The sequence below is a fragment of the Patagioenas fasciata genome, chromosome 1 (genome assembly GCF_037038585.1).
Source record: "Patagioenas fasciata isolate bPatFas1 chromosome 1, bPatFas1.hap1, whole genome shotgun sequence".
Lineage (NCBI taxonomy): Eukaryota > Metazoa > Chordata > Aves > Columbiformes > Columbidae > Patagioenas > Patagioenas fasciata.
The window spans coordinates 193,443,247-193,457,294 of NC_092520.1; the positions used below are offsets into that span (position 1 = coordinate 193,443,247).

The window sequence follows — 14,048 nt, forward strand, 5'->3', positions numbered from 1 at the left end:
GCGCAGGTTTGACTGTGTCTCTGATGGTGATTGGAGAGATTTGATCAACTTCTTTTCCACAGCTTGTTCACCTTGATTAACATGTGTTGGTTTGACTGGTTTCTCAGAAACCAGCTTGTAAAATCTTCTTCCAACTAAGAGTTTTCTTTATCCTCATGTGGCCAAAGGGACTTGAAGCAAAGATTGACAGAGGGGTTGCACAAAGATGGCTCGTGGTCTGTTCTTTCACTGTGAAGTGGTTTAAAACCATTTTGTTAGCTGGCTTGGTGCTGGTGATGCTCCTGGAAGTGCTGCTGTTGGGAGCGCTGGTTCCAGTCTGGCGTGAGCCCGGAAGGGAAGGTGAGGGATGTCACTGGGGTCCCCTGTGCTGCCTTCATCTCAGCTACCCGTAATATTTGTCTGTAGGCCGCGCTTTCTTGGAAGATAGCACTTAGCCTTTCCAGCAAGAGAAACGTGTCTCCTGTCCCAACAACAAAGAGAAACAAAACAATGGGAGAGGAAAATAAATTTTACAAAGAGCCAAGTTAAGAAAACACGTGTATTCTAGTGTTTAGTTAGTAGCTGGCTGCATGCCAGCTTGTGAGGTTTTTTTGTTTTGGGTGTTAGTTTATTGTGTTTTTTCTTTTAGGTGCTTCTTTGCATAAAGTTTTACTTCCCTTTAAAAATTAATGGGAAAGGGAGGGATCAAAAATACAGTTTTATATTCATGTGAGCTACAGAATGATAAAAGTGAAGACAGTTGTTCTAAAACAAAAAAGTACATTCTGCATTCACACATTCATTTTTGTACCTAAAAATCATGACTTTTTGAAATGCAGGAAAAAGCATGAAAATAGCCACTGTTTAAGCTTGTTTAGAAATACACATCAGGGAAGATGAATATCGCTAAAGAACAAAGGTGGGTCTTATGGGGGATGTGAACGTTAAGGGTGGACTCACTGAAAGCAAGTAATAGCAGAGTAATTTTGCTGTGGAATTTTAAACCAATTATATGAATAACAGAGGATATGTTCTGAAAGTAGCCAGAACTGCTTTTTTGTGGGTATAGCTAGTGTGGTTTCAGAAAGCCTCAGCCCAGGCGGGGTTAGCGCTTCCACAGCTGAGACAGCGTGAGTGCTTGTGCGTCTGGCTGTACATCCTCACCTCACTGCAAACAGTCCTTTCTCAATCTGCCTTTCCCATGGTAAATCTTCCAAAAAAATGCACAAAGGTGTGTCTGATAATACCCAGTGCCTCCACTCATTTCTGTGTCTGATTGGAAAGTCTGACGCTCAAATGATGTTTGGTCCTAGATTTTGCAATGATTAGATGTTTTGATAAGGTGCATGAAACTACATCAAACTTTTCCTGAAATTACTGCAGGCTTTGCATAACTGGACTGATTAAAGGTAGTATATCACGAAGCTTTCTCTGATCTAGTTGTTTCTTGAGCTCTGTTCCTTTGAAAGGAAGATTAGCAACCTTGTGCTTTTTAATAAAATGAGCCGGGAACTAAAAGTCCACTGTCAGCAGTTTGGCTTGAACGCCAGAGTATGTGGCTCATTGCTCTACAGAACATGGAGGATATTAAATGTGGATATTAATTTCGTTCGTTCCTCCTTCACAAAGAAAATAGAAAATGTTCATACAAGGGGGGGGGGAATAGTTTATGGGTTTCTTTAGCATTGCTTTTCATAATATGCAATTAGGAACTCTGAAGCATAGTGAAGTGTTTCCTGGTTAGACATGTGTAATTAAGTACAAATCAGGCTGGGGTTTTGGGGTGTTGTTTGGTCATCTCTACAAAACTTTATTTTCTTTCTATAAACTTTCTTCAAATTACATTAATCTTCAAAGTTTTCCCGTAAAATGGGTGGCCAGGGTAAGCGTTTCTGCAAATCCATTTCATCTGAAGATTTTGTCTCTAAAGTTGTTCAAATAAGCGTAGCTGTGAATTTGATTCACTTGTGTGGCAATGAACTTCACATGTAAATCGAGCTTCTAAGTCCGCATTGTGCTAGAAGGTGCTAATGGCTGCCATCAATCAGAGGGCTGGTAAAAGTTGTTCTCCTCCTCTCCCCCAGACTAAATGAGACAGCAATTAAATGCCCTTTTGTGGAGTGATAGCTGAGACAATGGAAATCAATGTCCAAAGCACAAACCAGAATGGCAAGTCTTAAGTATAAGCTAAGCCAATTGTCCCCAGGGATTGGCATGTTGATTTGCTTACAGCTGAGAGGGTATATGAAAGGAATAACTGGGAGTGTAGACAGCAAGAGCAGCAGTAATGCTCTTTGGAGCCAAGCCAGAAGGGAATATTTGCTGGGAAGACTCCTCAATGGGGCTGTGCTGCCATCATCTTGCCTCCCTGCAACCCCGGCTCAGCCAGCAGTACATTGTTGATCAGGAACAGGCCCTGGCGTAAGATCATGATCAGAAAATATGACAAGAATTTTGTTTGTGGCATGGTTTTATGTTGGCTGCTTTAGAATAGGCAGTATCTGATCTGGTATGAAGCCTACTGATGCAAACTTAACCATTCAGCTTTTCTGAGAGTGCTTCAGCTGGCAAGGTGAGTTTAGATTCAACCAGTGCTGTTACTGCACTGGTGTAGATCACTGGAACAGGATTTGCTGCATTGTCAAGCTGCATGCTGAGAACAACATCCGCCCTCCCCAAATGCCATCACTTTTGTTCCTGAGTGCTTACAGGTGCTGGAGTTACTCTTATGTCTCTCCTAAATCAAATTGCCCTGTAAAAAACCCTAGTTTGCTCCTCTGTTTCTTGTAGATGAAAATAATCCTGTGAGACCATTAGTACTGGTTAACAATTATGTCTAAAGGACATGCAGTCACTTAGTTGGGTGAACGTGTTTTGCCAGTTCTCTTCACCCCAGATCTTCTCCAAAGCTCGTTGTGTCAGTGGGACACTTCCCTTTGACTCCAGCTCACAATTCTGCCTTCGCTTTATTGCCTTGCTGAAAGGGCTTTAATATACTCGTGTGCACAGGGCTGCATTGTCTCTAATCTCTGTGGGTTTTTGTTTTGTTTTGTTTTCTGCCTTTGTGTGAAACTGTAAATGCATGGAGAACAAGCAGCTGTTGCATTTACTAATGGCAAGAACGCTGCTCTCATGCAGTTCATATGCTGTTGGCAGAGACTGTGACTATATGATGCTTTGCAGCAGCTCAGATAAACTGAAAGACTTGTGCAGGTTTAAGGCTCCGAAGAAATGTTACAGTAAGAAATTATTTTATTTTTGTGCTGAAAAGTATTGCACACAGATGATGAGAGTTATCTGAAGTAATACTAGAATTTGACTGAAAGAAAATATGTCCGTTTAGAGACTTCTGTATTGAATTTGTTCTGTGGAGCGCTGTCTGTCACAGCTCATTTGAGGGCTTGAACAAAACTATACCTGTATTAAGAGGTCCACAGAAATCAGCAGGCATTGGGAATGGACTCATACAAAACCTTCTAGTTGGTGTTCCTTGTCCTGATCACTCAGTGTGATAAGACACTGTCTTTCTCTTGTCCCAGTCAAGGAGACACACTCTTGCCAAACTCATGTTCTACTGCACTCACATTTAATCTTTTACCATGAATGACATACTTCACAATCCCACTGTCTTCATAGCAATTCAGGTGTTCTCCTCTGACATGATGTCTGGTTCTAGCCTTGACATACACCTCACTTGCGCATCAGGTTCTCTGTTAAAGTAAAGGAGAGACCCAAGGAACCAGAGAGGCTCTGTATGGGTACAGCAATACACTGCCGTGTTACCAGCATGGCTATCATATTTCGAACCTTTCAATTGAGACCTTGGATTATTAATGTGATCTTCGCTATTACCAATACTGATACCTTTTCTGAAATATTAAAGCATTCTTATCAATAAGTATAAATTTTATGACATGACCAAGATGATCATAGGCATAGAGAGTGCAAAAAGCTATTTTGTACTGTTTTATATTTAATTATTCCATGTGTAATTTTGAAGAATCATGGATTAGGGTTTTCTTTAGATATCTACTTCTATATTGCAAGCCTTCAGTTGTCCAGTAAAGCAGAGCCATTGACTGCTATTTGATGTGTCCATTACCTCCTGTAAATGCCTTGGAATACAATGAGGTAGCATGCAGACTTCAGAGCTGTCATGACAGGTATTAAGAACGTGTCAAATCCCAGTGATGACTGATAACATATCTGTCATTTGTGATGGGATTATTAGGAAGGGGAAAACCACTAGGAGAAGGATACTCTAGGAAAAAAAAGAGGGGGAGGGTAAGACAGGAGGAGAGAGGATTTACTGTTCTTTGGAGCTGCCTGGTTTAATTAAGCCTTGTCTAGTCCATAAACAAATCTATTAGCTTCCTGAATGCTTTGGCAGCTTACACACTCCAACGCTGCAGGAACAATTCTGTGGAATTGAGGTTTCTCGTTGGTTAGTTGTACTATAGGTACTGTGGCTGTGATGAAGGTTCTTGACCAGTAAATGGAAACATCTAGTGCAATAGTACTATATTTTTAAATTTTGTTTTCTAATTGAGAGTGTAACAGAATATTGTGGAAGAAAGAATTCAGTGGGCATATAAGACATTTTCTGCATGGAAACTCTTTATAGAACCAAGGAAGGAGAACTGTCTACCAGTGCCATTTAATTTTCATCTTTGGTTAGCAAAAGGATGTGAAGGATTTTTTTGTTTTGTTTTGTTTGGTCGGTTGTTTTTTTGTTTGTTTGTTTGTTGTTGGTTTGGTTTGGTTTGATTTGGTTGTTTGTTTGTTTCTTTTCTTTTCTTTCCCCTGGGTGTATATCTTGTGTGTGGAAAGAAGGGTGACCTTCATCTCACTTGTAAAATTGAGTTCTGTTTGTGTACCTAGTACACAAACTGATGCCTTTCAGGTGTTTTTAGGCTGAGCCGTAAACACATCAAAGGTCTAAAAGTTGTTAAATATTAAGACAAAAGAAGCATCTTCTTATACTGCCTTCTGGTATTGGGGCAACACCAGGACAGAGGAGGTGACCTGTGTGCTGCTTGCTGTCAGCATCCTTTTGGTGCAGGAGTATCCCCACGAGTGTCAGAACCGGCGTAGTGATCTCATGGCCCCTACACACAGAGCTAAATTTGAGGCGGGACATATTAGATGTCAGGAGAAGGGGAGACTTGAAGTTCAGTGGGCTGAGACAGCTGTTGTTGGCTATCATTTGCTTCCTTAAACTCCCTTTCAGCAGGATAGCCTTTGAGCAGAGACTGTCCGCATAACACTGTCCAGATTGTCTGTCTTTCTTTTCTGCCAATTTATCTGTTGTCTTTCTATGAAAAGGGACCTGCTCTTTATCTCTGCCCCTTCCACAGGCACAGCCAAGGTGCTTATCAACTCTCTCGGGACCCCCAGTCCAACAGGGAAGAAGAGGTAGTGGGGGTCAGCCCACTGCCCAGGTGGGCACTCAGGTACTGCTAGACTGTTGCTGGAGGGCAGCTGCCGTGTTGGATGTGTTCAACCAGGGGGGTTGCCAGCTTGAGTGACATAGCTGGTGGCCATTCATGCTGGTTGATGGCTCAGAGAGGAGCAACTTCTCTGAAGGGTAAGCAAGAGGCCAAGTGGTGGTCTTGGGTTTGGAAAGCAGAGAGGCAGAGAAGACCTGTGTGAAGACCAAGCTGTAGCTGTCCTGATGTGGAGTGAACAATGTTTGATTGATATTTAAACGATGGGTGTTATGTTATAAGCACACAGTGGCCTAGGCATGGGGCAAGGAGCGGTGGTGTGGCAGCAGGGTGGACAACTGGCCTCCTGCCCCTGCAGAAGGATGTGCTGGAGCAGGCAGCAATGGCTGCGCAGGTGCTGGGGCGCAGGCTGTGAGCTGTGGGGTGAGTGATGGCAGGGGTGGGGATGGTGCCCATCACGTGCTGGCTCTCAGCAGGATATCTTGTGTGTTCCATAGGGGAAGAGCATGAACTGGGGCTGCTACAGCATGTCCATGGGCTCAGGCCCTTGCTTACCTCATGGAAACTCTCCTGCCCAGGCCCTCGGGAAATAATTATTTTTGTTGTTTCCCCCACTGTTTCTGAATGCACATTTACCCCACCCACAGAGGCTGGCTGAGCAAAGACTAAAAAGCAGTGATGCAATGATACTGGGTTTTATATGTGATGTATTGAGGCTTAATTAATTTCCCAAGGTAGCGCTCTTGTGGGCCTTGTGGCCTAGTGATTTGGGTATCTCAGCCCAAAGCTGGTTTAACTAAAGAGTTCTTAAAGGGGCCTTTTTGTTTGTTTGTTTGTTTGTTTGTATTTTTGTTTTTGTTTTGTTTTGTTTTTAATTTTTTCATCCAGAAGCAGAACTCAGCGTTTCTTCAGAGTAAATTGAACTGTGCACCCGGAAATCATTAATCATACAGTAAAATCTTGGCTTCATTTTGCCCCTTTATATGAAGGAGACTACTGTACAGGTTGTTAATGGTGTGTCTTGCTGGCTGGCCATACCTCAGTTCATACCAATTAAGTATGGTTTTATAACGAAGAAGGGCTGTGGAGAATGGTGCTGCAGCAGAGTCTTCCTCCACCAGGCACAGGTTTGCTTTTGGCCCCAGGTAGATGCTCTTGTATGCTGATACTGGGCAGCCTTTGGTGTGAGGCTTGACTCTTCAGTGGCTGCCTCTTCAGGAGGGGACACCAGTGCAAACAGGGACTGCTGGCAGCATTCACAGCCTACTTTTTTTTTTTTTCCAGTGCTCTCACTGTCTTTTATTGACTCCTGTATTTAATACATTCATGTGGTGAATGGGTTTGCTGTCCCAAGAAGGGCCTATGGTAAAGTGCACGTGAGCTTGGAGGACTTCTCTAAGGGAAACTATTCCTTCTCTGTACTCTCTCTCCCTTCCCCAATTCACTAGATTTTCAGTTTAAAAGAAGAAATAGCAACACTTATCTGGGAGATGTTGCAGAAGCTGACTTGAGATTCAACTATTTATTTCTTTCATTTTGCTGTACATGAAGTGTCCTGAGATAACACAGAAAATCATGAGGTTGGGGGAGTCACCTCTGAAGATCACTGAACTTTTAATAAAATTCCTTTGAGAATCCAAGATCAACACTGCCCTGCATGGTCTCAGTTCTGCTTTACATGTGCTCCCACTTAGCTGCAGCCCAGTTCTTGATTTATTTTTTTATTTAATGATAGGATTAGAAGCATCCTCCTAAAACCAAACCATCTAATTTAAATACACAAGAATATCTTTAACCTGGAAAAAACAAAACAAAACAAAAAAACAGCAAAGAAATCCCCTTGGAAGTCTACCTCTTGAGTTCATCACATATTTGAATGAAAACTGATTTCAGTGTTTGTTTGGACAAAGTAAAACATTTCAAAAAATTAAAGAAATCAGCAGTGGTGGTGGTTGCTGTTTGGGGGAGGGAAGATGGAAAGTGAAATATTGCAAAACAGCTTTTTGCTGATAACAAACAAAGCCCAATGGGAGATTTCTGTTTTGAAAACATGCAACTGTTGACATGAGGATGTTTGTTAAAATACTTTTAGTGCCGATAAAGGAAAGCAACGTTCACTGGAGTTCTGGTAATCTGGAACAAAAACACATGTTAAACTCTGGTTGCTCTGCTCTGGATGGTAATGTTATGTTACATGTAGGAAAAGTTTTTCTCAGCAAACGGTTTCCTCTATTGTTTCCCCCTGTAAGCCTTTTATGCTGTATTTAGAGGAGAGGGAATGAGAGAGAGAGTGAGAAAGAGGTTTGGTCACAAGGTGAATAGTGTGCTACACTAATGTCTCTGATAAGGCTTTCAAGGTGGTGTTTGCAAGTTGAAAGGTTGCAGCTAAGCCTTGGTAAAACTAAAAAATTTGTACTCATTTTAATTGTGGTGTAAAGCATCAGTATTATCATATGAAAAGCACCAGCGATTCCTTGACTTGCTTGATAAAATAAGAATCTGCTCACGGTAATGACCATTAACTCACTGACAGGATGATAAAGAGATTATAGGGTTCAGCTTCCCATTTATAAAGAACTGGTTGGTGCACGTGTTATTCTGCTAGTCCCATCTCAGTGTATGTTGTGGAACAGTCATGGAAAACACTTTTAATATTTTTAATGTGCTACCTGACAGCGTGATCTCTACAGTATACAATTTTCTGTTCCTCTGACCTCTTACACACCAATTGTATTGGGAAAGCATTAATTAAATGGGAACAATATATTTATTGTGACTTCAAGTTGCTTTTATCGCTGTTCCTATTGTTCAGGTTCCTGAACAGGAATGAAAGAGCCTGCTTAAAGATGCTCTCCAAGCACTGTGTCTAAGGATGGTTCTTTGTTCGTAACTGCCAAAAAGTAGCAGCAAACTATAAAAGGAAAAATTCCCTCATGTGATTCCAGTCCCTTGAGTCTTGGTGCAAAACGGTTTATATTAATTCATTTCCAGATTTTGCTTAGTTTAATTTTAGCTTGGGTCATGGACCACCAATGTGTTTTGTTCTCCTTTGAATGAACTACGCATCCCTTGGTAACACCTTGAAAATACAGTAATTTTTGGAGTGATGCAAAGAAAGGTGGGACCTTCTGGAAATTCAGTGGGAATCTTGTTTATATTCTAACCCATGATTATTTTTATTATTTTCATTATACACTATATTGCCGAAGAATACCTCAGTGCCCTGAACAGAGACCAGTGTCTGTAGAACTTAGTGCTGATAGTGGCCATGATCTAAAGATCCTGACACAAATGGAACAGTTGGGGGACTGAGGATAAGGTTTTGAATTCAGAGTCCAGCTAAGTCCATTCCTCTGAAAAGGCTCAGAGTCCCAATGCTTCTGACTTCCCTAATGATGTAATTTAGCCTGACAAAACTGATTCTGTCTCCTTGTAATCCTTGCCTGTCTCATGGCATGTTTCATGGTAAGACATACATCAGCTTCAATGTCCTAAATACATGAAGTAGTTTTTATTCATGGCGAAGTGTTAGCTAGTATAGTTTCTAGAAAGTTGCTCTGACTCAAGCCCTACCCAGCAGAAATGTTACTGCTTGAGAGTCCTCTATTAAATTATTGTCCATCCTATTCCTACCTTCTGCTTTTGCCTTTTTGTTATAAATTTTTGTTCTCTGTGCTAGACTGATCAATTATGTGTCATACAGAAAGGCAGTTTGCTTTACTTAACTCTCCTGGCCAGCTGTAACCAGTACTGCTGTCCCCTTTCTAAATATTCTCCTGCTATTCTTGAGCATTTCCATGGCATTTTTGTTACTCTTAGTGGTGTGTGAGATTCCCTCATTCCCTTTTATTTACCAGCCTTCATATATGTTCATATGAAATAGAAACGTTGCCGTAAGTTGTGGGAGGGAAGGAATTGCAACGAGACCGTCGTAGAATGCCACCTCAAGCCTTTTAGTCCACAAAGAACTTAAATCACAGGATTTCCAAGGGGTGCAGAAATCAGTCTGAGGAGTTGAGTGCTGCCTGCTGCTTCGAAAAGTTGGGGGACCTGTTCAAATCCCATTAGCAGCAGAGAAGAATGTGTGTTTCACATGGTGGGGAGTAACTAAGCTCTTAGGTGTTGGGGAAGCTGTGGCTGGGCTGCTCTGGCACCTCAGTTGCCAGTCCTCAGCTGAGCCTCAACCAAGTCTACCTGGAAGTTGGGGGTTCACCCGTGTTGCAGTCGTGTATCCTGATAGCAGCTCATGTATGGTCTAAGTATTCAATCTGTTACTCCAGACCTACAGGCTTTTAAGAACATAAACTCTGTTGGCTGCTTAACCCTGCCGGGGATCTTTATTCCCCATCCTTTTCTGCCAGAATATGTATGAAAAAGTTGATTTATTTTTTGTATGAAGAGCTTATCCCATCTGATTCTTTTGTTGATGTCCCTGCTCTTTTTTCATGATCTTGCTGCTTTTCTGGTGACAAGCATGCTGAAATTTGACTTTAGGCTTTGCAATATACACAGTTTGGGAGAAAACTAATTGAATTCTTTCTATGTATGGAATACAGAATGCAGAAATAGAAGCCTGTAAATTGTTTAAAAAGCATTGTATGGTTTAAAACCCATTTGTTACCCTGCAGTTATCCATAAGATCCTTTTTAGAGTCAGCCATCTGTATCGTTACTTATATTACTCCATGTTTCATATCTGGCACACAAAAAATGATGTTTATTCTTTTCTTCCTGATGTGAAAACCATTCTCAGTCAATAAACTGTCAGGCTACCCTTTTGTCATCATTGCTGCCTAGTTGTGTTCTTTTGCGTTGAATCTCCTAAATCTTGCTGATCTAATGTATTAAATTATTCGACAAGTATGTTCCAGTCTTGGAGTGCTGAGAACTTCGCTTGTTTTTCTTCATGAATGGAATGAAATGCTTCTTGGTGAAAACACAAATGCAGCAGAAACTGAAAAATTTATACCTCCTTTGTAATCAATAGAGGAAAAATGTACACTTCTGGACTGTTATCCACTGCAGCCCTTGAGCTCTCCACCTTGAAGAAGATTAATTGCATTCTCCAAGTGCCTGGTTTCCTCGGCTGATACAGAGAGGTTAGTTGGCTCACTGCAAGAGCTATTTTCACACTGTTGCTACGGAATTTTAGGAAAGACGGGCTCCAGAATTTTGGTTTCAGCAATGAATAGCACAGCTAAACAAGGTCCTGTATCTCTTCTACTGTGTTTCTATTTAAAAATAAAAAGGGTCCAAACCCTATTTTCCTTGTGCCTCCAGTTCACATGGAAAGTTGATCTCTCTCCCTGCCAAATTTGGGGTTTTTACTTGGAGGCAAGCTTGGCTACAAAAAGACTGTCTTAAAGTTTGAATATTCAGACTGAAGCTGAATCTGTGCTTCAAAAATAGGATCTTAACATCCCTTTCCTTAAAAGTGTTGCGTGCTAGTGCTGGGAAAGCTTTACCGAATACACATAGTAAACAGATTATTCTTCTCTAACATTAGCCTTTTCCTGGCTATGCTTGGGGATCTCGGTGCGAATTGACTTTTTGAGACTATTGTTATATTTCACATTGCTATACTCGAGATAAACCAAAAAATGGGATGCACTATTTAAGGTCAAAATTATTTTGACTTCTGCCTTCACATGAATTTGTATTTAGGGCTGTGGGTGGTCTTCTGAAAAGTTGTTTGTCCTAGAGATGGTCTCCAGCTGTGCACAGAAGGCAAGGATGGAAAATGTAAAGGACAATAACAATTTATCTATCTGTAATACATTACAAAGGATTTTTCCCTCCATATCAGTGCAGTTGTCCACCTATGTTTAGGCTCACACAGCACTGCATGGTTTTTTTTAATATGAAAGTACATGGTATTCTGCAGGTTGCTTTAGGGATTGATGTGCTCATTAGGCTGAAGCCCCATGTTTGCTCAGTGAGCAGCTGAGCTGCCGGAGGACGTGGGTGTGGGACGAGCTGTCCTCCTCCCTTCTGTGCCAGGTCTGCCGCCACCCAGGGGGAGGTCAGCCACCTGGATAACTCTTAGCAACCACAGTGCGCAGGGAGGATTACAGTAAAAGGAGATACTTTATTTGGTAGAGCAAAGAAATTACCTTGTGGAAAAATGACGTGAGGGGCTTTTGTGTGCTTCCCGCCCTGGCTGTGCTGGGTCAGGGTGGTGAATTTTGGAGGATGGTGTTTATATGGTACCACTCCAGCTATCGCTTGAAGAAAGAGCTTGTCCAAAGCCCCAGTGATGTCTGAGTTTCAATTCTCTAACCGGGATAGTGCTTTTGCTTTAATTCCTGCTATATTTGCAAGTGATTTTCTTCTAGCTGCTAAATGTCCAGTCTCTGTCTCCATCGTGCTGATTTACCTAACCTTGATGACACTGCCAGTCACTTGTGCACTGGATCTTCTTTTCAAAATGTGTTTTCTTTTATCAAATTGCATATTTTTACAAGGTGATTTGATGTACTTGGTTCTATATTTTTTATGATTTAATTTTCTTCGTTTTATTTTCTAAGTAAATATTCTTAACCTTTTCAATTTTGTTTCATATGGAAGCTTTCCAGAGCTGCATTGCATATGTGTTTGATTTTAATTATGCATCATCTAGTGAGATATATGTATATAAATATATATATAAAAAAGCATAAAGATAATATCTTTATTCATTTAGCACTGAAATGTACGTTTCCAAAGTGATAGGCTTGTAATATGTTATTTAAACAGCTCTGACTCATGGTTGAAAGCAGATTTATTTGATATAGGAGACAGAGTAGTAGAAGTAAGTTTTGATCTCTTGCTTTTCACTTCTGAAAGGGAACCATTTCCTGGACCATTTGCATGCCTCTCCTTCTCTCAGGCTTGCACTAGGTACTGGTTATGGTGAGAAGTTTTGTCATTTCTGCAGAAATGCATCCTCCAGTGCAGCATCCCTGAAGGTGGGAGTTTGTAGGGTGCCAGCACACTGAGCTCAGCCCTGGGGGGAGCCAGCAGGTCTGACAGGTGGGCACCTGTACAGCTTCCCCATCTAGTGTCTCACTTAGCAGCTGGCTGGAGCAAGTGGAAAAGTCCTTCCAAAGACTGTCACTAATTTACTTGCAAAATTGAGTTTTGCACTTAGGGAGAGCAAAAAGGGAGCTGTGTTCCCTTATTTCAGACCAGTCTGACTTGCTCATGGCCTATTTATCAGATGGTGCAATTTTTCCTATACTGGTGATCCCAGCCAGTTTCTCTGGAGGCTCAGGGCAGAGATTCTGAACTCACTTAGCGCTCCCTTTCTCTCAAAGAGCTGATGTCCTTTGATCTTCCTTGCCTGGGCTTGGCAAACAGCCTTGCCATCAGGATTGGGGGAGCACTCCTTCAAGGCTGTAAACACGGCCAGTTTGTTGGAGGGGAGGCTTCTGAGTGCCAGCCGTTGTTTCACCTTTCCTGCCTTGTTACCCAATGAGCCTTATGTGGCTTCTGTGTGTTTTTTAACTGTGTGTTTGGGTGGGCAACAAAACAGAACAAGAAGATGCAATGGTTGGAGGTTGGTTTGTTTGTTTGTTTTTAAAAAAGAGACACACAAATGCTTCCTTAGTTCAGCCCACACCAAGGTAGTTGTTTTCTTCCCTCTCAAAACCTATCTACATTTATATGGTAGGAAGATACCACTTGGCTTTATTTTAATGGCCTGCCCTACCTCAAAGTCCAAATCTATTTGCCATTCTACAAAGTAACCTTTCACCTATAGTTTCCAAACACCACCCAGGCTTTTAAAAACAGAAATTATCACAGTATAGAAACAACGAAATATCTTGCTTAATTCATTTCCCTGTGTGTACATTATCCATGAGAAGGTGTCTCCAAATGCAAGATGTTGTAGTTACTTGTCTAGGTGGTTCTATTTTAATCTCCTCCTGCAACACGGAAGTCCCATGATCATGGCAAACCAAAGAAGTTCTCCCTTCTTTATGCATGGATTTCTTCCAGTTTAAACCACCCATACATGATGCCCAACTCCCTTTGAAGTTGATGGAAAGTATTTTCACTCTGTGAATACTCAGTATATGGCCTAAACTTGCACTGCTCTGGCTCCCAGAATAGTTTGCAATGGTTAGGATTCCTGCAGGTTTTTGGGACTTGGCTACATTTTTGTTTTAAGAAGTGACTAGGCCCAGTATTTTAAATACGTCTTCACTGGACTCTGTCACGACACAAGATCATTTACTCTGATGTCAAAATCTGGATTCCAACATAAATAGCGCTTCCAGATTTTTTGTTTCTCTGCATTCCTCAGCATGAAGTTTACCACAATGGACAAAAGCTGTGCTTCAGTGAAATCTGTAATGGTTGCTAAGAAAAGTAAATAAATGCTGTATCACTTCCAAGCTGTCAGCTGAATAGCTTCCCCCCCCTCTTCCCATGTCACTTTTGCCATTAATAAGAAATTTTCATTGCTATCTCCTCTGCCACTAATCCCATGGAGAAATTTCAGCTCAGTCTTGGAAGGTAAAACTATTTTGCAGGTGACTCCAGACTGACAAATAAGAGGTCAAGTTTTAGGTGAAACAAACAATAAAAAACCCAACTGAAGTGCTGAGATGTTACTCTGGAAAAACCTGTTGACTTTACA

General features: G+C 41.4%; 1 protein-coding gene across 8 annotated transcripts in view; it reads left to right on the top strand.

Moving 5' to 3' along the window:
• The window catches only part of PLXNB2 (plexin B2), a 258,102-nt gene that overhangs the window by 81,570 nt on the left and 162,484 nt on the right, over nucleotides 1-14,048 (top strand). The window lies entirely within an intron of this gene.